General features: G+C 48.3%; 1 protein-coding gene across 7 annotated transcripts in view; it reads left to right on the top strand.

The window, feature by feature from the left end:
- Positions 1-4,713: 4,713 nt before the first annotated feature.
- The window catches only part of KLC4 (kinesin light chain 4), a 48,370-nt gene continuing 41,454 nt past the window's right edge, over positions 4,714-11,629 (top strand). For 5 of the 7 annotated variants that reach the window (XM_084623108.1, XM_084623099.1, XM_084623100.1 and 2 more), the window contains exon 1: positions 4,714-4,865. The gene's annotated coding sequence lies outside the window, so the exon portion shown is untranslated. Of the gene's footprint in view, positions 4,866-9,695; positions 9,840-11,629 lie in introns of those variants that run through there. The other 2 variants (XM_084623106.1, XM_084623102.1) reach the window with 2 other exon arrangements.

Genomic DNA, 11,629 nt, shown 5'->3' with positions numbered 1-11,629 from the left:
ACTACAGACCCAGACCCTTGGATCTTAAGAACAATGAACAATCCTCCCAACACTTGCACTCCCCCTTTCCTGGGAAATGTTGGATAAAAAGCCTCACCAATTTGCATAGGTGACCACAAACCCAAACCCTTGGATCTGAGAACAATGAAAAAGCATTCAGTGTTTTACAAGAAGACTTTTAATAAAAAATAGAAGTAAATAGAAATAAAGAAATCCCCCCTGTAAAATCAGGATGGTATATATATCTTACAGGGTAATTAGATTCAAAAACATAGAGAACCCCTCTAGGCAAAACCTTAAGTTACAAAAAAGATACACAGACAGAAATAGTTATTCTATTCAGCACAATTCTTTTCTCAGCCATTTAAAGAAATCATAATCTAACACATACCTAGCTAGATTACTTACTAAAAGTTCTAAGACTCCATTCCTGTTCTGTCCCTGGCCAAGACGCCTACAGACAGACACACAAACCCTTTGTTTCTCTCCCTCCTCCCAGCTTTTGAAAGTATCTTGTCTCCTCATTGGTCATTTTGGTCAGGTGCCAGCGAGGTTACTTTTAGCTTCTTAACCCTTTACAGGTGAGAGGAGCTTTCCCCTGGCCAGGAGGGATTTCAAAGGGGTTTACCCTTCCCTTTATATTTATGACAGGGCGGATCACTGAGGGATTGTCCCGTCCGTTCCCTCTGAAGCATCTGGTCGGGGGCCTGGAGCAGTTTGTGTAGCGGGGGTGCTGAGAGCCCTTGAACCAAGCTGTGAGCCCTGTGTATGGTGGAAACTGCTGCCAGCCAGGGGTGCTGCAGCACCCTCAGCACTCCTAGTTCCAGCACGCATGGCATTTGGCACGGACCAGGGGGAAGACAGGCTCCTGGGCTAGATGGGCCAACGGTCTTCCTTTTGCTCCTTGAGTTATTCCAGCCAACAGAACTGTTGCATGCAAATCCACCATACAGCAAAGGGTAGTGATGGACTGGTTTACCTCTTACCTCGCTTAAGAGTCACCAGAGCAAATGCCCTGAAACTGTGTGTAGGCTAGTATAGACATACTGGTCATGATGCCACAGTTACGTTCTGTTTTCTACTACTTAAATAATCATAACAACTAGACATAGCACTCAATAATATAGATCAGTTACACAGCCACATTTCTTCAAATATAGCCTGTGTAAAAGATTTCAATCAATTTTGACTGGGGGGGGGGAGGAATAGATCAGTGGTTTGAGCACTGGCCTGCTAAACCCAGGGTTGTGAGTGCAATCCTTGAGGGGGCCATTTAGGGATCCGAGGCAAAAAAAATTGGAGATTGGTCCTGCTTTGAGCAGGGGGTTGGACTAGATGACCTCCTGAGGTCCCTTCCAACCCTGATATTCTATGTATAGAAAGTTTGAAGTGTCTGTGTTAGTCCATTGTTAAAGAAAAGATACATAATTTCTTAAATTAACTTTTACCTGTACATTTTTAGAAAACTCATTCTGTGCCCCAAGAGTAACTGCTGTAGGTTTGAGGAGGAAATGCTGTGCTTTTCATACAGAATAAAGGAGTTGACTCCCTTCTTTAAGTGCAAATTGGAAGTCAGCCTTGACTATGGAGTCACACCCTCTGTAATTCCCCTAATTGGTATTTTTCTTGCTGTTGGGGTGGGGAGTCTTGCTTGGTCTGGGTCTTGTTATTGCCAGGTATTGTTGGGTTGGGTTGAGTGTCATTTTGCTATTGCGGAGGCCAGAGATGCACTGGGTATAACTGGGCTGGGGCTTGAATCAGGTGTCAGTCCTGAGAGGAGTGTAGGTGGAATTAGGCCTGTGTTTGGCAAGGGGAGCTGGGCTACATTTCCATAACACAGAGTGTGCTTGGTGAGTAGAATTTGGCTGGGTATGTCTGGCATGGCTGAATGGGGACAGGTTTTCTTAGTGCAGAGTATGGTTGGCAAGGGAAATTGGGCAGGTTGCCTTAGCACCAGGTGTGGTTGTTGAGGGGCCAAATTTCATAAATTTTAAGGCCAGAAGGGACCATTATGATCATGTTTTCTGACCTCCTGTGTAACACAGGCAGGAGACTCTCTCACAGTGATTCCAATATCAAGCCAATCACTTCTAGCTGAGCCTTTTAGAAAGAGATCCAGGTTTTATTTCTAGAGTCCAAGTGACAGAGAATCCTCCATGGGTTAGTCATTTTCATGGTCTAAAATATACACCTTATTTCTAGTCTGAATTATAAGATATCTCTTACCCACGTAGGTACTTGTAGACTGGGAATAAGCTTCTTTTGAATAAACTAAGTAGATTGAACTTCTTTAGTGTCTCACTATAAAGCAAGTTATCCAGACCTCAAATCATCCTTTTAGCTCTTTTCAGAACTTTTCCAGTTTCTCAAAAAGTTCTTACTGAAGTGTGGATGGCAGAACAGGACACGGTATCTGGTAATGTGCCCATCAGTGCAGTAAACAGAGGTGATGCCATCACATTTCTACTTGATGTTCTCCTACTTATACATCCAAGGATTGTGTTGGCTCTCTTAGCCACAACATCACACAGGGAGTTCATGCTGAGTTGGTTATCTGTCATAATCCTGAAGTCCTTTTCAGGGTCACTGCTGTGATGTTGCACTCTATATGATTTTATGAAAGTATGCTGGTGAGTGTGAATATAATGTAACTAAAATATGCTTCATGCAAAAAGTCTCTTATAAGGTATCATTACAAAGCTAATAATCTACTGAGTGTGGTAATCCTATTTGTATAAATGTATCACTCTTGTATCTGAAACTAGAAATATAAAATATAACTCTGAGGGCCAATTTTAATTATGCAAAGTGTGGGCCATTAATGGTGGTTTGGAATCTTGATTGCTCCCATCAACCAGGACAATTGACTGTGGATGGCTCTGTTTGCAGGCAGGCCTTCCTGGAAGTCAGACTGGGAGGAATGAAGGCTTGGGGTCTTGTCATCTGAACTGGAATCCATCTTTAACCTGGTGGTTTTCCATTGAGAAGGAGGGGTGGGAACCCAGAGGGACAAAGAATTCCCGCTTTATGCAAAAGATATATAAGTGGGTGGAACAGAACAAGGGGGAGGCAATCATGAGAAATTCCCTAGCTACCACCTGAGCTGGAACAAGAGTTGTACCAGGGGAAAGGATTGTGTCCAGACTAGGAAGCCATCCAGTCTGTGGAAGAAACTTATTGAAACATCTCTAGGGGTGAGATTTTATCTGTATTCAGTATTATTACTGTACTAGACATAGACTTGCATGTTTTGTTTTATTTTGCTTGGTAATTCACTTTGTTGTGTCTGTTACTACTTGGAACCACTTAAATCTTACTTTCTGTATTTAATAAAATCACTTTTTACTTATTAATTAACCCAGAGTATGTATGAATGGGGGGGGGGGGGAACAGCTGTGCATATCTCTCTGTCAGTGTTATACAGGGCGGACAATTTATGAGTTTATCCTGTATAAGCTTTATACAGGGTAAAACGGATTTATTTAAGGTTTGGACCCCACTGGGAGTTGGGCATCTGAGTGTCAAGGACAGGAACACTTCCTAAGTTGCTTTCAATTAAGCCCACAGCTGTTAGGGGATGTGGTTCAGACCTGGGTCTGGGTTTGCTGCAGGCTAGCGGGTCTGGCTCAAACCAGGCCGGGCACTGAAGTCCTAAGTTGACAGGGCAGGAAAGCAGGAACAGAAGTAGCCTTGGCACATCAGTAGGCAACCCCCAGGGGGGTTCTGTGATCCAACCCGTCACAACTGCATTAAAGATAAAGTCCCCATGTTGTAAGTATGACCTACTTTATTTTTTTCCGCGGCCTCGTATTTGCCTTGTATTAAAACACATGTTGTTTGAGTGGGCCCAAGTTACCAAGTGATCCTGATGACTGACCTGTCCTTATAATTCCATACCATTCTGACAGTATTTGTGTCATCTGCATATTTCATCCGCACTGCTTTTATATTTACTTTCAGATCTTCGATAAAAATATTAAACAGTATTAGGCTAAGAACAGATCTGTGTGGTACCCGCCCCCCCAGAAACGATTCCTTCGCAATTCCTTTTCGCGATCTGTCAGCCAGCTTTCAGTCTATTAAATATAACCTGCATTCATCACAGATCCTGCTTTACTTTAAACCCGTGCCACGTGGGACTCGACCAGGGGACGCGTTTGGACTTCCGTAAGCGAGGTCCACACCAGCGGTACCGTCCTCCGAGCTGGTCGTCTCTTCAAAAGACCCCCCCCCTCGAGTGTGTTTGACGAGGCCTGCTCCCCCAAAACTATGTCATGCGGCTGGACGCACCTCCTTCGCACATCAGCCCGGCCGCAGGCGCGCTGGCCCCGCGGGGGCGGCCGCTCCCCCTGGCTGGCAGCGGTTTCCATCAGACGCTGGGGTGACAGTTTGGTTCCAGGGCTCCCAGCACCCCCACGAGACACACAGCTCCAGCGCCCCTGCCCGAGGGCCGCGAGGCCAGGCCTTGCAGGACCCCCTAGGTGGCAGGGAGCTGGCAGCCCCGGCCCGGGCACGAGCCACCACCACCACTGCAAGGGACCAGCGCGTCTCCGCGCGCGCACCGCCCGCAGGGAGCGACTCGGCCCCGCCCCCCCCGCGCGCGCGCGCGCCCGCCCGCCCGCCCGCTCGCTCGCACGGCCAACGCTGCGGCGGGGCGCGCGCCCAACGGACGAGCCCGGCTCTCACGCGGCTGCGGGGGACCTGTCAGAGCGGCCGGGCAAGGCCGGGCGGTTGCTAGGCCACGTGACGTGCCGCCCCGCGGGGCATTGTGGGAAGCGGCTGCCGGGCTGAGGCGACCGACTTGGGTTTAAAGGGACCGGGGCCGGCGGCGACGGTCGGAGCCAGGGGACCCCGCCGAGTGAGGGGTGAGTGAGGCGGGCGCCTGGGACTGGCGGCCCGAGCCCCCCCGTCCCCGCCCCGAGCGGCTCGCCCCTGCCGGCCGCGGGCCTGGGGCGGTGACAGGCCCGGGGCCAACTCTCTGGCCTGAGCGCCCCGGCGCCGCCGCCAGCCGGCCGGAGCTGGCGCGCCCGGTCCCGCGGAGGCGGCGGCCGCGCCGGGGCCCTAGCCCGCCTGGGGAGCGGGAGTCGGCAGGGGACCCAGCTGGGGAGCGGGTGAGGGCCTGTCTCCGCTGGGCCCGGCTTCCCGGCGGGGCACCGGGCCGCCCGCTGGCAGGGGCCGCTGGTGACAGCCCGTGGCAGGGAAGACGCTCCCGCACTTGGCAGGTTTCTCAATCCAGCGCAGCCGCTCCAGGGAGAGACCTGGGTGCCCTGGTGAGCCCCCCAGGGACAACACCTGCGCCCTAGGCAGCAATGGCCAGAAAGATAAAGACCCTGATTAGGGGGTAAGGCATGCGAGAGCGGGACTAAGCGTGAAAATGGCTATGCCACGGAAAGGGCACTGGGCTGGGACTTCAGAGCGCTGGGCTCGGTTCCCTTCCTAGCCCTGCCACTGGCCTATTGCCTGACCATGGACATGTCCCTCGCTCCTGGGGTGGCAGGGAGGTGGCTGGGCGCGATGGGATGCAGTGAAGGAAAATACAGTGGCTGTGAGGGGTGGCTTCCTGGCAGTCAGGCACTCCAGTGAATGACGTCCCAAGGGAAGAGGGATCACTCCTGCTTGGAATGCTTAAAACTAGACTGGACCAAGCTCTCAAGAACAGAGACCAGTCCTGCCCCTGGCGATGGACTAGATGGGACCTAACAGGTCTTTTCCATAGCTAGCATCTCAAAGTTTGGCCTGAGGCAGAACTAGTGTTGCAGGGAGAAATCTTCCCAACTTAGGAAAGGGTCTGACTTGAGTAACCAGCTGTCTGCTTGCCCTTGATACGTGGCAAAACCATCTCAGTCAATGCTTTGTGATGACCGGTCCAGGACACGCTGCCCTAAAGTGCAGGGTCTTTCTGCACAGCCTAACTGCAGGGGGCACTTGGCCAGCTCTGTGCTAGGATGGCAAGGAGGGTCTGGCAAAGGCAGGAGAGTAACCAGGCGCTTCACCTGTCCTGCATTCTGTGTGGCTTAGCAGGAGCCCTAATAATCAGTGAAGGCAGAGCTGTGTATGAAACCCATGATGAGAGTCCAGGTCTGGGTAAGAGGCAAAGTCCTGAATTCAAGCTGGGGCAGAGCATTCTGCTGCTGTTGAAGTGGGGTGATCCACGCTCTCTCTCACTGTATGTAGTCTACTTGTCTAAACTAATAATTAGTAGAAAATTTACACAAATTGGACATCCTTGTTTGATTGAAGAGCACTTTGTATCTGCATACAAGTGCCCCTTTGATTGTTGGGAAGGCAGCAATCAGTGTTACCTTACCCCAGATGCTTACAGGGGAAAGAATCCGGGTCAACTGAATCAGTGCAGACTTGGTTGACTGGGAGGCTGGGTGGACACAACATAATGGAACAATCGACATACTCCACTCTGATAGCAGTCAGACAAATCTCTTATTTGCTGGCTGAGAGCCCCTGAAATCAACCCCACCCTCAGGCTCCAGCATGGCAATGCCTTAGCTGGAAGCGAGCTTTGGATAGCTTTCAGGGACTGCAATTTTGCCCTCTTTGTGCGCCATGATATTTCCCAGCCATGTTCCTCCACTTAAGCTACTGCTCCCTTCAGTAAAACCCCTGCTCTGCCCTTCCAGAGATGCTTGTCTACTAAGCTGTACTCCTTCTGCACAGCAGAGGGATGGGGGAACACAGCCAGCACTGAGGAAACTAGAGGCTGCAAAGCTATGGATGGCCTGCTGAGGAGCTGCACAGAAGTCAGGGCTATTCTGGGATGGGCCCATAGTTGAGGAAGCATTTCTGAGATTGGGGAGGGAGCAGCAGAGATGGAATTTAGCTGTCCAAGTAAACTGAACTTAGCTGACTAGAGAGTTGCCTTCTTTGGGTTTGTTGCACTGTAATTCAAGTTAATAGATTGCCAACTAACTGTTGTTAACTAATACCTCTGTTCATGCTGATCCTGGACACTACAAAGTCAGCAGGAGTGTGGTATGGTGCAGCACTTGGCCTTGTGTTCCTGTTTGTGTTTGAATAATTAATCCTATGCATCATGTACTGGGGTGGTGGTGTTTCATTTTGTAAAAACTTTGTGGAGTTCCCCTTTTTCCCATGGAGGGATGGGATGAGGGGGTAAAAATCTCTACAAATCTGTGTAAGATCATACTACAGGCTTTAAAAATTCCCAGCCCTTGGCTCTGGTGCTATGTAGCCATCCAGCTGTCAGGGATGCTCCATCTCTGTCTAGGTCCTCATGCCCCCCTCTGTGTTTTCTGATCATGTTAACCCTGGTCATAAACACAACCTCAGAAGTTCTCTCGACATAACTGACTGCAAATGAAAATACCCACTTTATGACCATGCTGACTCCCTTCTCTCCTCTGTGCAAAGATACCTGCCTGCTTTGAGCAGGGTATTCATCTGTATGCTATGCGTAGAGAGAGGGTTGGTGGAAGGTGTCCTCCCTCTGGAAGGTAAGAACTTCCACTTGCAGTGAGAGGGTGCATAGGAAAGGTGTAGTGGGACTGGGTAGATGTTGTTTCTGGGCAATGTCTGGAGAATGAGTTGTGAAATTATGGTCTTTTGAATGTAGTGGGTAGTTGAGATGGGCATGGTGGAGGCATTTGCTTTGCATGTGGAGGCAAGGTGTTGACATCTGGCTAGTAATGTGCAGGTGAACTGGAGGATGCTCTGTGGCCATGCAAGGTTGGGGTGGGAGATGGCTTGCAGTCCATGCTGGAACATAGGCAGGTGTCAGAGTTTCTGGTCTGAAGATTGAAGAGGGGCAGGCATGTGGTATTAAGCTTGTCTGGGAAATAGTGCAATTTTACATATAAACCTCTATTTCGGAGATTGTATGAACTGAGTTGTACGTGAGTATCCTGTTCCCTGTTAACATCTATATTAGTAAAGGCCTAGGTTTTAAGAGTAATGTTGCTTGCTGTCCACACAGTGAAACAACCTTCATTCTAAGCAGCAGGTGTGTTTGTTCACAGGGACTCTGGACTCTTGTTATCTGCTGGAGCAGCTGCAACTCTCTGGGTAAGGTACAGGGGAGGCCGGACTTGAGCTTCCTTAGAAGCGCAGGGCAGAGTTAATATTTGCTCCCCGAATCAAGGAAAGTTTCCTTTTCCTTGGCAGAGGCGCAATAATAAGACTTGCCTTATACTTTAGAATTTACTAGGTGTTTCATCTCCAGACTGAGTGGAAACCAGCCCCATCTGATGCATGAGTAAAGCTCCTAGCCCCAGAGAGCCAGGCGGATTCCTTACCTTCTGTGTGCATTTTCCCTTTACAAAAGGTAAAGTGCCGGTGGTGGGGCAGCCTGTCCTGAGAGGCAGTGTTTTTGGGGGGTAGAAGCAGTTGTTGTTGTGCAGTGCACTGTACACGGTCACATCCTCAGGCCAGGGATTGACTGTCTAGCTAGGCCATGTCTTTGCTGCCAGAAAAGGTGGTTTTACAGTGAGCTAACTAGTGAACGTTTGCTGTGTTGCCGTGGAGCTGAGATGCTGGAGTGTTTACTGTGATGTAGCAAGGCAAGGTCAGCACTGCACCCCTGCTCCAGTTGCCCTTACTGCGCTACATTGCGGTAAAACTATAGTGGCTTCTCTTTACTATGATTCTGCAGTGAGATGGCAAATGTGCGTTAATTATACCATGGTGAAAACACAATTTTGAGATCAGACACAAGAAGTGTGTATAACAAACATTCAGCAGGAGAGGTTGAATGATAATATCCCTTATTGATACCCTGAAGAAGCGGGGTAAAGAGAGCATTGGGCTGGGCTTCTCCCCTCTTCCCCAGGGACACTATATAGGACAGAGCCAGAACCCTGAAGCTGCAGGCCACGTAGCTGTAGCAGTGGGGTGGCAGAGAGAGCACAGACTAGGGAGCCATTTTAGGGAGTGTTACAATGGCAGCATGTCACTGCTCATTTTGCCCCATGAATGGGGTTGTTTTTGTGCAGGTGGACCAGGCTGAAGGGCAGGCATCTTTGAGCAAGATGGCGGGGAACAAAAACTAACTCCTAACTGCCAAGCTATGTACTTCCTGGCAGTTTGGTGGATGTCAGCCTGTCAGTGACTGTGTGGCCACCTTGTCTAGTCAGATTGTGAACTCTGGGCAGGTTCTGTCTCTCTTGTTCTGGGCATATACAGTGCCTAGTGATGTAGGGCCCTAGGTGCTACTATTATACAAATAGCTGGTAACCCTGCAGCACCAGAGGGTGCTATTGCTAATTTGAGAGTTCCTTAAGCGCCATGTGTTTGGCCTGAGAGTCTGGGGCAGGGCTCACCGAGAACGTGGATGAGTTTGATTCCAATGACTGATGACTGAACGTCTCACTGAAACCCAGCAAATCCTTGGTCACCTGCTGGGGGTAGAGGGAGAAGGTGGTGGCATCAGCACTCTGGGCCAGGTACTGTCTCTAGAATCCCACTCCAGAGAACAGCAAGGCAGGAAGCTTTGGTTGTAACTGTAGGGCAGGACCCTCTTGATGTATGGCGACAGCCTGGCACTGTACTATGCTTGCTGGGATTTCCACTGCCTCCCAGAGGCAGAAGCCTGTGTGGGTTTGGCACGCCATGCTCATGGGTTTTCTCCAGCATTGTTAAGTCTTGATGGTTTCTCTGTAGCCTGGCTGCACCTCCTCCCCAACCCACTGCAGTAGGGGGAGCTTGGTTGCTGAGCTGCCTAATGTCTCGGTCTCCGTGTGAAGGGAGGTCAGAGCAGCAGCAGATGCTATCATCTCTGTGTATGTAACTGCATCCTGCAGTCCTCTGGTATCCACAGCATCCTTGGGAGTAGGAATGCTAATACCTGACAGGCTTCTTCAGGAATCCAGGTATGCTCCTTTCTGGTGCAGGCTGGTGCATGGGGGTGGGATGAGTCACATCCTGGGGAAGGAGGGAGGGCTGGCTCTGTACCTTCCTGTAACAAAGGACTGTATTTGGCCATGCTTTTGCGGTGAGCTAGGCTGGAAGCCTCCTCTTGGGAGGTTCCAAACTAGACTAGGCAATCCTGGTAAATGTACAGTAGGAACACCCCTGTACTAGCCCCCAGCAATGGACTGGGTGGGATATAAGGGGCTTTTCTTTGTCTGTTGGGAAAGATCCGTGTGTCCTTGCTGCAGGACAAAGCAGGAGAGAATGTGCCATGTTTTTGCTTCTCTGTGACAATTTCAGAGCCTGGAAGTCTGTCTGCTTTCTAAAAAGCTTTTCTTTATCCTCTGCCTTTACTTTAAAAATGTCCAGAGTGTCAGGTCTTGTTTTTCTGGAGGGTCCCTGGGGGCAGGGGCTCAGCTGTAGTCAGGAAGCTCTCTCACCACTTAATTAGAGGTGTGGGAAATTTTGTACAAAGAGACCTTTTATCCCAAGTGTTTTGTGTTTGTCTGGGAAAAGAAAATCCTTCCTTTAGATCAGTTAGACTCTGCTTCCCTAGTGTTGGTAATGTCATAACCCTACTATTAACTAGGTGGCCCTCAGGTAAATGAGACCTAAATTATTATTATTAAAATAAACCCTTAAAGCCTCAGTTTACATCTTAAAAAGGGCCCAAGTCTCTCCCTAGGATGAACTTGTCACTTATTCTCAGCTGAAAATCTGTTGTTTTTCTCTTAATGGGTATACAACTAAATTGACTTTCCTTTTCCCCCCCCATTACCTAATCATCTCGTCATGTTACTTGTTCACTAGAATCCATGGCCTCTTTTATGTATAAATGCAGTCCCGGCCCCTCCCCCTCTGCTACCTTATCAAGGGCAGTCACCATTACAATATTTTGCTACTTGCATAGCCAACACTGTTAACCCCCCTATATACTGGGTACCAGAATATCTGGGAAGGCAGTAAAGTGAATGATTTACGAAGGTATTGGTAAATATATTAATGGTGACCACCATCTCTCTCTCTCTCTCTCTCTCTAAATACTGTTATGTCTCCCATCACCATAACATCTGAGCACTCAAGGGTCCCTGTGTCCCATTGCTTTATCTAGTCCTACAGCATCTGAAGTCTTGGAAGTTCAGGATGGAACCAACTATCAGGGCCCATCAAGTGGGAGAAAGTGATATATTACCACTGTATTTGCACCCATTTTAATAATGATTTAAATTTGGAAGCAGGAAATCTTGAGTTAATTCATCAGTCTTTTTAACCTTATTTTGCATTTGTACTTTTTAATTATCTTCCTAAAGAGATTTTGATTCTCATTGGTTGGTAACCATTAAAATATGAACTAAATATAGTCTTTACACTAAATTTCTTTTTGCTAAGATGGAGGATAAGTAAATGTGTATAAATCTAGTCTAAGCAATTATGTGCTTACTTTACATTTATCAGATTTTTTAATTTTTATATTTTTTACTATGGTGTATGATGCATTTCTTATTTACTAGATTAATCTCTTGTTTTGTTTCATGCTCTATTAGATGAAAATTTGAATTAAATAAAAAATGGACAAAAACACTTAAACTTTTTTTATTCGTTAAGTAAACCTACCTTACTTGTGCTGGACACATACAAATTTTTTCAAAGTGTATCATAACATATTTTGTTGAAAACTAAGGAGGTGTTTGATTGTTTCTGGTCAACACTGTAGTACGAAAAGAGCCATGAGACTGATTAAAGGATTGAA

This window comes from Lepidochelys olivacea (assembly GCF_965140295.1).
Source record: "Lepidochelys olivacea isolate rLepOli2 genome assembly, chromosome: 3".
Classification (NCBI taxonomy): domain Eukaryota; kingdom Metazoa; phylum Chordata; order Testudines; family Cheloniidae; genus Lepidochelys; species Lepidochelys olivacea.
Note: the sequence above shows the minus strand (reverse complement) of the source record. Positions and strands in the feature narration are given on the sequence as shown.